This window comes from Toxorhynchites rutilus, chromosome 2 (genome assembly GCF_029784135.1).
Source record: "Toxorhynchites rutilus septentrionalis strain SRP chromosome 2, ASM2978413v1, whole genome shotgun sequence".
Classification (NCBI taxonomy): domain Eukaryota; kingdom Metazoa; phylum Arthropoda; class Insecta; order Diptera; family Culicidae; genus Toxorhynchites; species Toxorhynchites rutilus.
The window spans coordinates 75,727,827-75,739,097 of NC_073745.1; the positions used below are offsets into that span (position 1 = coordinate 75,727,827).

Genomic DNA, 11,271 nt, shown 5'->3' on the forward strand with positions numbered 1-11,271 from the left:
AAAATATAAGCCAATCCATTTTCCGGCACATAGTCCTTTATCACGTAGGTACCTTTTCTCACAGGACACATAATTCGGGGCTCGAACTTGGCCGTCAACCATGCAAACAATGTATCCTTCCTTCCAAACATATCGCACGCATCTATTTTCAAACTCATATGGGGCCAGCAATTTGAATTGGGACCGAAACCATCACATTTGTGGAAACTGTTCGTAACGTCGAACCCTCGGGGAAAATCCTCTCGAAATATGAGTCCTCCGCTCACCACGAGATTCGTTCGGTTATGTTGGGTTATCGAGAAATTGGGCACGAACACTGTGGTGTTTTTGAATTCTGCACATTGTCCGATTCGGTTGATAATCAGACGCTTGTGCGATTCAGAATTGATGAACTCCATGAAGTTGAGACTGGTAACCACATGAGTTGCCACGGAAAGCACCAGTAAACGTACCACTTGTGGCTTCATTTCGGGAATGATGTGTAGATATTTATCAAAATGGAGATTTGCTTCATAATTGTTTTGTTTTGTTTTGTGAATCATATAAATTTCAGATTGATCAAATGCTGCGAGTGAGATAAAGATCGACAGGTAATTGGACACAGTCGATTTTCTGCTGCATTAGCATCAAATGAACCAGTATCATAATCACCCGACGAGTTTTAAGATGCTTAGTGTATATGCTGTACACAGCGTGTCACTAAAGTTTTCAAATATTAATATGTTCAAATTTAAAATGTGTTCATGTGGAACACAAACACGTTTTCAATTCATGATTATCATATTATTTTTAAACAAGATACCGTACATTACATTGCTCAGTGTTACTAAACAAAGTAAATATTTTTGAGTCTTTTTCTTTTTTTTAGCCGCTATTTGGTTATTATTGAAAGGCAAAATACTATGAATGTATTCCAGATATTATTTGAACGTCATAAATTTTTTGGTACATTCATCTGCTTGTCGAACTGTCCCCCTTAAGGGGGGACCCCGGACTGGAAAATCGAAAAAATCAAATTTTTTGCATTTTTGGGAAGCTTATGCCCTTAAAAATATTGTCCTAAAAGGATTTTTCGATATTGGATTTCGTTGGAATGTTACAGCCAAAAGTATGAAGTCACCACAAGGGACATGGTATTGATGTACGAATTTTCAAACGCGTTTTTCTCGTAACCATGTTTTTTCAACTGGTGGTATCGATATCTCAGGATCTACTCGACTGATTTGGCTTAAATTTTTTTTGTGCAGTGTGTAAAAATGGATTTTCTGAAGCGTTACATAGCATTTTTTTATGAAAAATAACTGATTTTTTTAACAAAAATGGCCGCCATTTTGGAAATTTTTCGAATTTTCAAAAACCTCTATGTAACGCTTCAGGTATTGTCCTAAAGTTTCAAAATATTCATTGGAATTTGTTACACGACACCCCGTTGCTTCAGAACCGATACAGCCAGCAAGGTACCTACTTCCAGACAGCATCTATGTATCCAGCTGTCAACAGCCAAATAATCATTATTCATGCAATCAAAAAATGGAAAATATACCTTTATCTTCAAATATACCTTTAACAATAACTTAAATGCCCGAATACTTCACTTTATTCCTAACTTCCGAAAAAAAATCACGAAAATTCATTACTTTTCGACCTTTTAGACAGGGGTCCCCCCTTGAAGATCTCGTGGAGATTTTATGGAATTTCTATTATAGTTGAATTTAATGCCTCAGGAGTTAGCAGTACCATTTCAGATAGCAGTGCAACGCTGTGGGTTTAAAGACATCGGTCATTTTAGCAACTTTGCATACTTAAAATTAGAAAAAAAAATGAGACTTCTTTTTGAAGAAAGCCATGCCTTTTTTAAATTTTTTACAAAAATTTATAACGCAAAAACTATAACACCTAAAAAATTTTATCAAAAAATAAAATGTAGGAAATTGTTTGAATTTTCATAAAAAAATTAAAAAAATTGTTTTTCAAATTGGTATTCATTTTTCTCAAAAGCGTTTTTTTTTCAATTCTCAAAAAAAATATGAGTAGCTCATACAATTTTTAATAAGTCATCCCACAGGAAAATATCCTAACAACAACTTTTTCATGTTTTCTTTGAAAAAAAAATACAATACTCCTGAAAAAATATTTTTTAACTTTTTTTAATAGACTATTCATATAATTTTTTATCAGAAATGCTTCCCTAACACAGACTTCAAAATCATGAAGCATGGAAAAATCGGCATAGCTAAATAGATGTGAGCTGCGGGTACTTTTGTACTCGCATACGTTTCTGCAAATCGGAATGTTTCCCTAACACAGATTTCAAAACCATGGAGCCAGGGGAAATTCGCATGGCAAATTAGATACAAGCAGCGGGTACTATTGTACTCGGATTGACTATGGATTTGATATGATATGATACGGTGTAGTGGATATGATCGAAGTGGATATTATATTACATATCGAAGAAATCACATTTATCAAAGCAGCGTTATAAAATTATTTGTTTACGAATGCTGCAATCGATCGTCGTTATTGGGAAGTTGTAATTGTTGGGAAGGGGGTCTTATTTTCGCTGTGTAATTCCGAGGAGGAATCCACTCCTTCTCAAGCGTTAATAATCCTGCTCCGTATCAACGGTGATTCCAATTGTCGGGGCTTGGGAAGTGGGTACTATTTGTGCTGGGTATTTCCGAAGAGGAATCGATTCCCCCTTTGAATGTTAATAATTCGTTTAGAAGTGGTATGATAATCACTTTATTCGAAAGATGAAACGTCTAAGATTTATATGCTTGTTACTTATTGATTGCTAAGTCAACGTTAGTCCTACGTCCACCTTGCGGTTATATCAAAGATATAACTTCTAGACTTCTAGTTTTTCATATTGAATCGCATATAGATTCTATTTTTTACGTTATTTTTCTCAAACGGTTAAGATTCCACGACGACGGCGCCAGTGGTTGTATGGTTAGCGTAACAGCCTCACAATCCGATCGGCCTGGGTTCAATCCCAGCTGGCGTCGTTGGGATTTTCTGAGGCGAAAAATCTCTGGTTACGTCTTCCTTCGGAGCGGAAGTAAAAGAAGTTGGCCCGGCTCATGAGTTGTTGAGTCTGATAGGTAGGAACAGGTGGAGTCGCCTCCCTGATGTCGGTGCTTGGCACTAAAGTGGCGGAAATAGGCCGACGAAAAATAAGCGAAGATAAAAAAAAAAAAAAAAAAGATTCCACGAAGTATTAAAATTTCATATATTTTCAAAAAAAATATATCTCTTTTTTAATGAGTCCGACACGGCAGTATTATACGTCAAACTTTGTTAAATTTGAAGTGTTTTCCAATAAATATGTATTAAAAAATATCGAAGGAGGGATGTTTTAAGGTATAAAAGTGTTTTAATATTAATTTCTATTTTTGTGTAAGATAATATAACAGTCCATATTAAGTGTTATTTTTCTAAATAGTTCATTGATTTTCCAACAACTTTGTCAAACATCATATTGCAATCAGCAATCAGTTCATTATGAAAAATATTAGCTCAATCAATTTTAATTTTCAAGTGTCGCAGACATCAAAATCATAGTTTGTAGAGAACCGAAAAATCACCCAAGGGCGGAGCACATGAAATCGAGATTGAAAAAAAAAATATATTGATGCAAAATGTCTTAAAATTGTATGAAACGTAGAGATTTATTGTTATCCCGAATTTTTTATTGTCAAAAATGAATTCGATTATGTACTGACTCGATTATATAAAATTTTAGACTCAATTATACATAGTTCAGTTTTTTTTATATTTAAAACTAGCTGACCCGACTAACGTTGTTCTGCCATATAATGTATTACTAGAGAATATTTTGGTTGGTAAAAACATCGAATATACTTCAAGAGAGTTTATATGTTATCGTTCAGATCTGTCAAATTGATCTAAATGATGATTTTGATGAATTTTCCCTTTTTATTTTAAACTAGCTAACCCGGCAAACTTCGTCCGCACATTTACTTGATTAATTCTCGAGTAATGCAGAAATTTGTGTTTTATTTGTATGGCAGCCACCCCTAAGAGAGGGGGGAGGGGTATCTAACCACCATAGAAACATTCATTGCACCCTAAAGTTTCCATATGCTTAATTTGGTTTAATTTGCTTGATTAATTCTCGGGTAATGCAAAAATTTGTGTTTTATTTGTATTGCAGCCCCCTCTAAGAGTGGGGGAAGGAGTATCTTATCACCATAGAAACATTTATTGCATCCTAAAACCTCCACATGCCAACTTTGGTTTCGTTTGCTTGGTTAATTTCCGAGTAATGCAGAAATTTGTGTTTCATTTGTATGGCAGCCCCCCCCTTCCCCGGCCCCAAAAACCCCTACATACCAATTTTCATGTCGATCGGTTCAGTAGTTTCCGAGTCTATAAGAATCAGACAGACAGACAGACATCACTCCATTTTTATATATATAGATATCCTTCTTATATATAAAGATATGCATAGTCATTTTTTTCGAATTTCTCCAACCATCTCAAATATTTTCCAGAATATGTCTATCATTCTAATTTAGGTGAAGACCAACTCATAAAATATATGGACGACGTAGATCTGATCAGCCGTTCTCCCGTGATGATGAGTTATACGTACGTGGGAAAAACTCTCTTTTATATATAAAGATTTGTCTTTTTTCAAGCGAAAATTAAATGTATCAACGTTAATGTGAAAATTAATTAGCTATTACGAGTACAGTGAAATAAATATCGTGATTTCGGTAAATTTTAGATGAAGATTCACCAGCAATTGTTTAAAATGACGGCGCAACGAAAATAAAAAAGATAGAAGTTGGGTGTCAAAAAACAAATTGTGTAATGATGGGAGAACTGTAATTTGATTGATATAAACATTCAAGATAATTATGTATGTTTGGATAAAAACAAGAGTAATACCTTAAAAACCACTAACTTAGAAGTTTTTCACTTCTAAAATGTTACTTAAATCCACTAATTTGGAAGTTTCACAACTGTATCCTGTATTTTCTTTTCTCTTATCTTTCAAATGAAAGCAACAGGATTGTCCTACGTAGAGTAATTTTTTAATTAGAGCCAGTTTAAGGCAAATAGAGTCCAGAACAGAGAAAAGTTCAATAACTCTGTCAATAACAATAACCATTGCCATACAAATTAGACACAAATATCCACATTACTCGGGGATTAATCAAGCAAATGAAACCAAATTAGGCATATTGAGGTTTTAGGGTGCAATAAATGATTCTATGGTGATAAGACCCTCCACCCCTCTCTCTAAGGGGGGGGCCTTCCATACAAATGAAACACAAATTTCTGCATTACTCGAGAATTAATAAAACAAATTAAACCAAATTGAGCATCTGGAGGTTTTAGGGTGTAATAAATGTTTCTATGGTGGTTAGACTCTCAAACACACAAATTTCTGCATTACTCGATAATTAATCAAGCAATTGGAACCAAATTTAGCATGTGAAGGTTTTAGGGTGCAATAAATGTTTCTATGACGGTTAGACTCTCCACCTCCCTCTCTAAGGGGGGCTGCCATACAAATGAAATACAAATTTCTGCATAACTCGAGAAGTAATCAAGCGACTGAAACCAAATTTGGCATGTGGAGGTTTTAGGGTGCAATAGATGTTTTTTACGGTGGTTAGACACTCCACCACCCTCTCTAAGGGAGAGCTGCCATACAAATGAAAGACAAATTTCGGCATAATTCGAAAACTAATCAAGCAAATGGAGCCAAATTTGACATCCGAATGTTTTTGGGGACACGAAACGTTTCCATGGTGAATAGACACTCCTGGCTTCTCTCTGAGGGGGGGGGTGGGGGATGTGACCGCCATACAAATGAAGCATACATTTCTGCATAATTCAAGAACTAATCAAGCAAACTGAACCAAATTTTGCATGTGGAGGTTCAAGGCGGCAAAAAATATTTCTAAAGTGGTTCAACACTCCTCCCACCTTTCTGAGGGGTGGGGTCAGCTAGTTTATATATAAATAAAAATGGAAGGCCAAATGTGTTGGTAAGGGGAAAAACCGAAGAAGGGACGGTTCGATCTGAATCATCTTTATTCTGTTGTATTCGTCCCTTCCTGAAGATCAATATAGAATCAATATAGTAAGGAAACACAAATGTTCGAATGAGTTCATATAAAAGAAAAATAATTTTGGATGAGACGAAGTTCGCCGGGTCAGCTAGTGAATTTTTTTTTAAAAAAAACGCGGATATAATATTTTGTGATAAGGAACAAAACTTCCAATTATAACAAAAATCTGAGAACCATTATATTGGTTTGGCATGGAATGACTGATATTAGATAATAATTTTTACTCTCATCTGATCAATTCTACTTGCGACTGAGGGCATATCCATGATCAATGACTCCTTCTATCGATCATCCTATTCAGAAAATCATAATTCGAAAGGAATTTTTTTTATTCATTTTTCTTTTTCAATAGCACTGACGAAATTTATTTGAAAAAAAGGTTTCAGGCAGGAAGGATTGGAAGGAGTCGAACCCGATATATGTCACGCTAATCACTCAAGCACGCGAAAGGCAACAAAAGTTTTATGAAATTACCAACCAAAGTCTGATAAAAATATCACAAAAATATGATGTTAGATAAACTTGATGGGATATCAATGTACTTTCTAAAAAATAAAAAAAACTCAATATCGGTTTCACAGAAATGAAGATAAATTTTTTTTAGAAAATGATGGAAATTCAGAACTTGTAGCTTTGTGGGAGAAGTAAAACAAAAACTCAATTCTGCGCACATTTTTGTATGGAAAAATATAAACATTACAATTATTCAACCAAATGTTTACGAACTATGAAATCCTATGTAAGTTATAATGTTTTGTTTCGTAATATTTTCATTTCAAAACCTGGATCGTAAAGTTCAGTTACAGTATGGCTTTCCTATCATTTAGTATTGAATTACAAACAAATTGACCCATGACTCTATAGGTGTCAACATTTATCCATTTCATTTCATTACTTATCTCGCGCTGTTTCCAATATAACCCATTCCATGAGGTTATGCACCAGAATACCAAATTTCAAATTCCCTTGAGGAGCCGTGTGTAGACCTAGGTTTATTTTTGTAATTTGTGAGAAACAAGGATTTAAAAAAAAACAAGTATTTCGAAGCTTTGTCACGTTACAAAAACGGAGCGTTTTTTTAGTTTATCAGATGGACCTAAGTTCAAACATTTTTATACTTGGGTTTCTCTAAGCAACAATGAGGGTCAACAACCCACACAATTTGTTTAGGATCGGTCCACAAATAGAGGAGTATCAACTGTATCAAGAATTATCAGTTGGAGAATATTTTATAGTTAGATTGGCTTGTTGTCAGTCAAATACTTTTTTGTAGTCACAACACCTGGGTTTTTCCTGTTTCCGATTTTTGAATATTAATGTTGTATTGAGAAGAACCAGCCTACGGCTGAAAGTCTCTTAAATAAAGACAAAAAAAAAACAATAATGTTGTATTTTCAGTTCCGTTTCAAAACGTACAAATGAACTTTTTTCTATGTTTTGTCAACAATAGATGAACGTAGATTCCAGAACATAGAATATAATCTTGTTTCGACTTCTGGGTTGCTGATAATAGCTTTGAATGACAAAAAATATGAAAAAGCCATACGATATGGGTGTTGGCTGCAGGTGTCTTTCCAGCGGAAGTCGAATATCGTATTCTGATCTCATTTTCGTTCAAAACGGATCTAAAAGACCGGAAATGGCATGAATTCCTTCAGTACGATCGTGACTGTTAGCGTTGGCATATATCTATGGGTTTCTTCGCGAATGAAAAAAGAGAATAAAGTTTGATTGTGAGCAAAAAGGATTTAACCGAGAGGGTGATGTGTTCCCTCTGCAGTGAGCGCCACTCGATGAACCAGACTTGTGCGAGCCATTGATGGCAAGAGCCAAAGTGAACGTGTTAAACAATCGCGGTGTAGCACAACCCCCACTTTTCACAAATAACGGCATGCCGTGTACTATAGGTAACCGGTAGATTCAATTTATATAGCTTATTTTGATGAACATACCATGAGCAATTAAAAATGCCTCGTTTTGCAATGTTCCACAATCTAAAAGAACGTTGAACTCATTTTGCATACAGGTAAAAAATATATCTTTTCTGTTTTTGAAACAATGAATAGTCAAAATGGTGCTAAAACACTAGATTAGAGAGAGCCAGAAAAAAATTACCATATTACCAAATTGTCAGCGTTATGCGCCATTCATTTGATACTACTGGAAAAACGATAGAAAGCACCGTACCTGAGATACAGGATTAGGACTACCGGTCGCGTTGGGACCACCTTCCCCTATAGGATGGACTTTTGGAAGGGGAAGGGGAAATCTCAGAGGGAAGTGAGAAGTATTCAATGTAATAAAAAATATAAAGATATTATAAAGCTTGCTACAATACGGTGTGATTCTTATTTAATACAACTTATTGATTGTGTAACGTGACAACGCTTTGTGGAGACTGTTTTTTCGCACAGAGCACGTTGTCACGTCACAAAATGCATGCCTATTTTTGTAATGTTTTTTCCGAGTGTTTTGAAAAACTGAATATACAGGAATCCGCGTTCATCTTTCGTTGACAAATCATAGAATAGAAGTTTATTTGTATGTTTTGAAACGGAACTGAAAATACAACATTAATGCTCAAAAGTCGGAAACCGCAAAAAGACAGGTGTTGTCACGTCACAAAAGTATTGGGCTGGCAACAAACAGATTCAACTGTAAACTATTCTCTAACTCATGATTCTTGCAGGAAATTTTCTAAATTTTACTTTAATATCGTTTACTATTTGGAAATCGTGTGATTTATACATGAAAACGAGAAAGAACCGGTTTTTAGTGAATCAAAACGTTGTCACGTCACGCTGGAATGGGTCTTATGTTTTATGATAATGATACAAAAAAATTATTTGGTTGAGAATGAAGTCTCGAGATACCGTTATAATGACATTTTTCCATGGTTCTATGACGTAGCACTAAACAAATTGGGACGTTAAAGACGAACCAGTCGATGACTGAAAATCTGTTTGTTAAATAAAAAGACTTGGGACAACTGATGTTTGAGTGGTCAAGATATTTCTCAAAAATCTGTCCAAAGCGAAAAAAAACTGCAAGAACACAATTTAAAAAATTCTAGGAATACGTTTTGAAAGTGGGCGATTAAACTAATGATCAATTTCATGTTTTTTCAGGGAAAATGTAGAGCGTTATCTCTTATTAGTTATTATTAATTATTATTATATATATATTAGTTGTAACAGTTAATACTGTTTTTCAAAGTACGATTTATATTTATAAATTGAGAACAAATCATAGACCCATGTTCATTTGTATATTTCAAAATTAAGTGTCAAAAATATCACAAAACTATTTGACTGATAACAAAAGAATTCAACTTAAAAAAATAGAAAACAAAATTGTAGGAAGAAACAATTGTAGGAAAGACTCTTATTCGAAAATACCTTTTTGTAACGTGTCAAAACTTCATTACATCGTGCTTGAACGAATCTAATACTTCATATCCAAATTAACCTTATGTGCCTCTCTCAATATCATTACGATAACAGCTAGGAATTTTTGTCTTGCACTACTTTGTCAATGAAGGTTTGTGTTTTTGCAAACTGAGTTTTCTTGCCCTGATATCAATGTTAAAAAAACATGTTGTTAGCAGTTTTATCCATTGAAGTATGTTGAAACATTGATTTACGCGTACAATTGCGTTGTTTCTAGATCATTCGAAGTCCAATTTTACCGATTCATTTCGAGGCAGACAGCTTCTTATTGAGTTCCCCACACCTAAAAAACAACTAATCTCCGACACAAAAGAGATAAATTTGATAAGTATGATACGTATCTGGGCCACAAAGCTCAATGAACAAGCAGTTTACTGGCCATTAAAAGAGCTAATAAAAGTTCGAACAAGTTCCTAAATATGTTATGCATCGGATTTCAACTTTAGCACAACCGTCGGTTTGAAATACAAATTAAAGTAGCTAAGCTGATTACGGTTATCAATTTTAGCATTCGCAGGTATTGAAATTATTGCCGCGTGCTTATCCTTTATTGATGCTGTAAACATTCGGTTGATTCACACACGATTGTGACGGCGCACGTGGTTTTCTCATAACTTGGTCTCGGTTTTATAGTTCAAGTTAGAAATATCCCTCCATGGATATTAAACCTCGAACGAACAGAGGCAGATTTCATGTTTCGCGATAAATTTTTAATGGCATTTGGAAATTAATAACCAATCCCAAACTATAACCGTCAACAGCGCCGTCCAGTAATCGATTGCGCCCCAATCGGATCTACTCAGCAACATCCTTCTCAAGATCAATCACTCGAAAATGAAAACAGTTTTATTTTACACTTTTCGTTAACCGGCGGCTAAAGTGACCGCTGAGAAGCCATTCAACGCGGGTACCACACATATCACAAAACTCGTTGCGGTTGTCGAATGAGCTGATTTATTGCGTCCACTTTTGAAACCAATGAATTCAACTGAATCCGGCCATTGGCGACCGACCGGGAGGTAAACAAGTAACTGAAACACATCGGTCGCACCAAAGCACCAAACGACTGAACATTTATCAATTGATATTATAAATTCACAATTAGCGTTAATCACCACTCAGCTAATGTTCCACCTTCGATTTGCCTCTGCGTCTAGTAGTTGAATCTTCCCCCGGAATCGTGCGGAATTAGCATAACAAACTTTCATAATCTTGGTTAGATTCGGTTACATTTGCTAGCGCCTCGCGGAGAATCCTTTTCGTCCCTCAGCGCTATTATCACCCGGATCGGAAAAAGCGCGCGCGCGTCTGCACTCGCGGTCTGTCGAAGACTGACTGCTTGAGCGGGCGAGTGTAAACAAACAAACGCTGCCTCTGCGGCTGCAACAAGTTTCGCTTCAGCTCGCGATAATGAATGAACCACCATGCGCGGATCATCGAAGCGTGGCGGAATGAAAATCCGCTCGAGAGAATGCATCTTTTCGACCCAATGCAATGGGAAAGAACTATACTGAACCGAGTATGTGCTTCTGATTGCACTGATCCGCGGTGGAAGCGTGGGTTTGCTGTGATTTGGTATCAGCATTCAGTAGCAGCAGCAGTAGCATTAGGGTGGTTTCGAAGCGTTCCTTCACGCTCTCTGAAATATTGCGCGAAGAATATATACGTGAGACCGGTTCGAGAGCAAGAGCAAACGAGTCGGTAAAAGT

At 35.7% G+C, this 11,271-nt stretch overlaps 1 protein-coding gene across 7 annotated transcripts in view; it reads right to left on the bottom strand.

Moving 5' to 3' along the window:
• Positions 1-10,962, bottom strand: part of LOC129767552 (uncharacterized) — a 115,541-nt gene extending 104,579 nt beyond the window's left edge. For 3 of the 7 annotated variants that reach the window (XM_055768568.1, XM_055768566.1, XM_055768562.1), the window contains exon 1: positions 10,697-10,962. The gene's annotated coding sequence lies outside the window, so the exon portion shown is untranslated. Of the gene's footprint in view, positions 1-10,677 lie in introns of all 7 variants that reach the window. The other 4 variants (XM_055768569.1, XM_055768565.1, XM_055768567.1 and 1 more) reach the window with 2 other exon arrangements.
• Between the last annotated feature and the right edge of the window lie 309 nt (positions 10,963-11,271).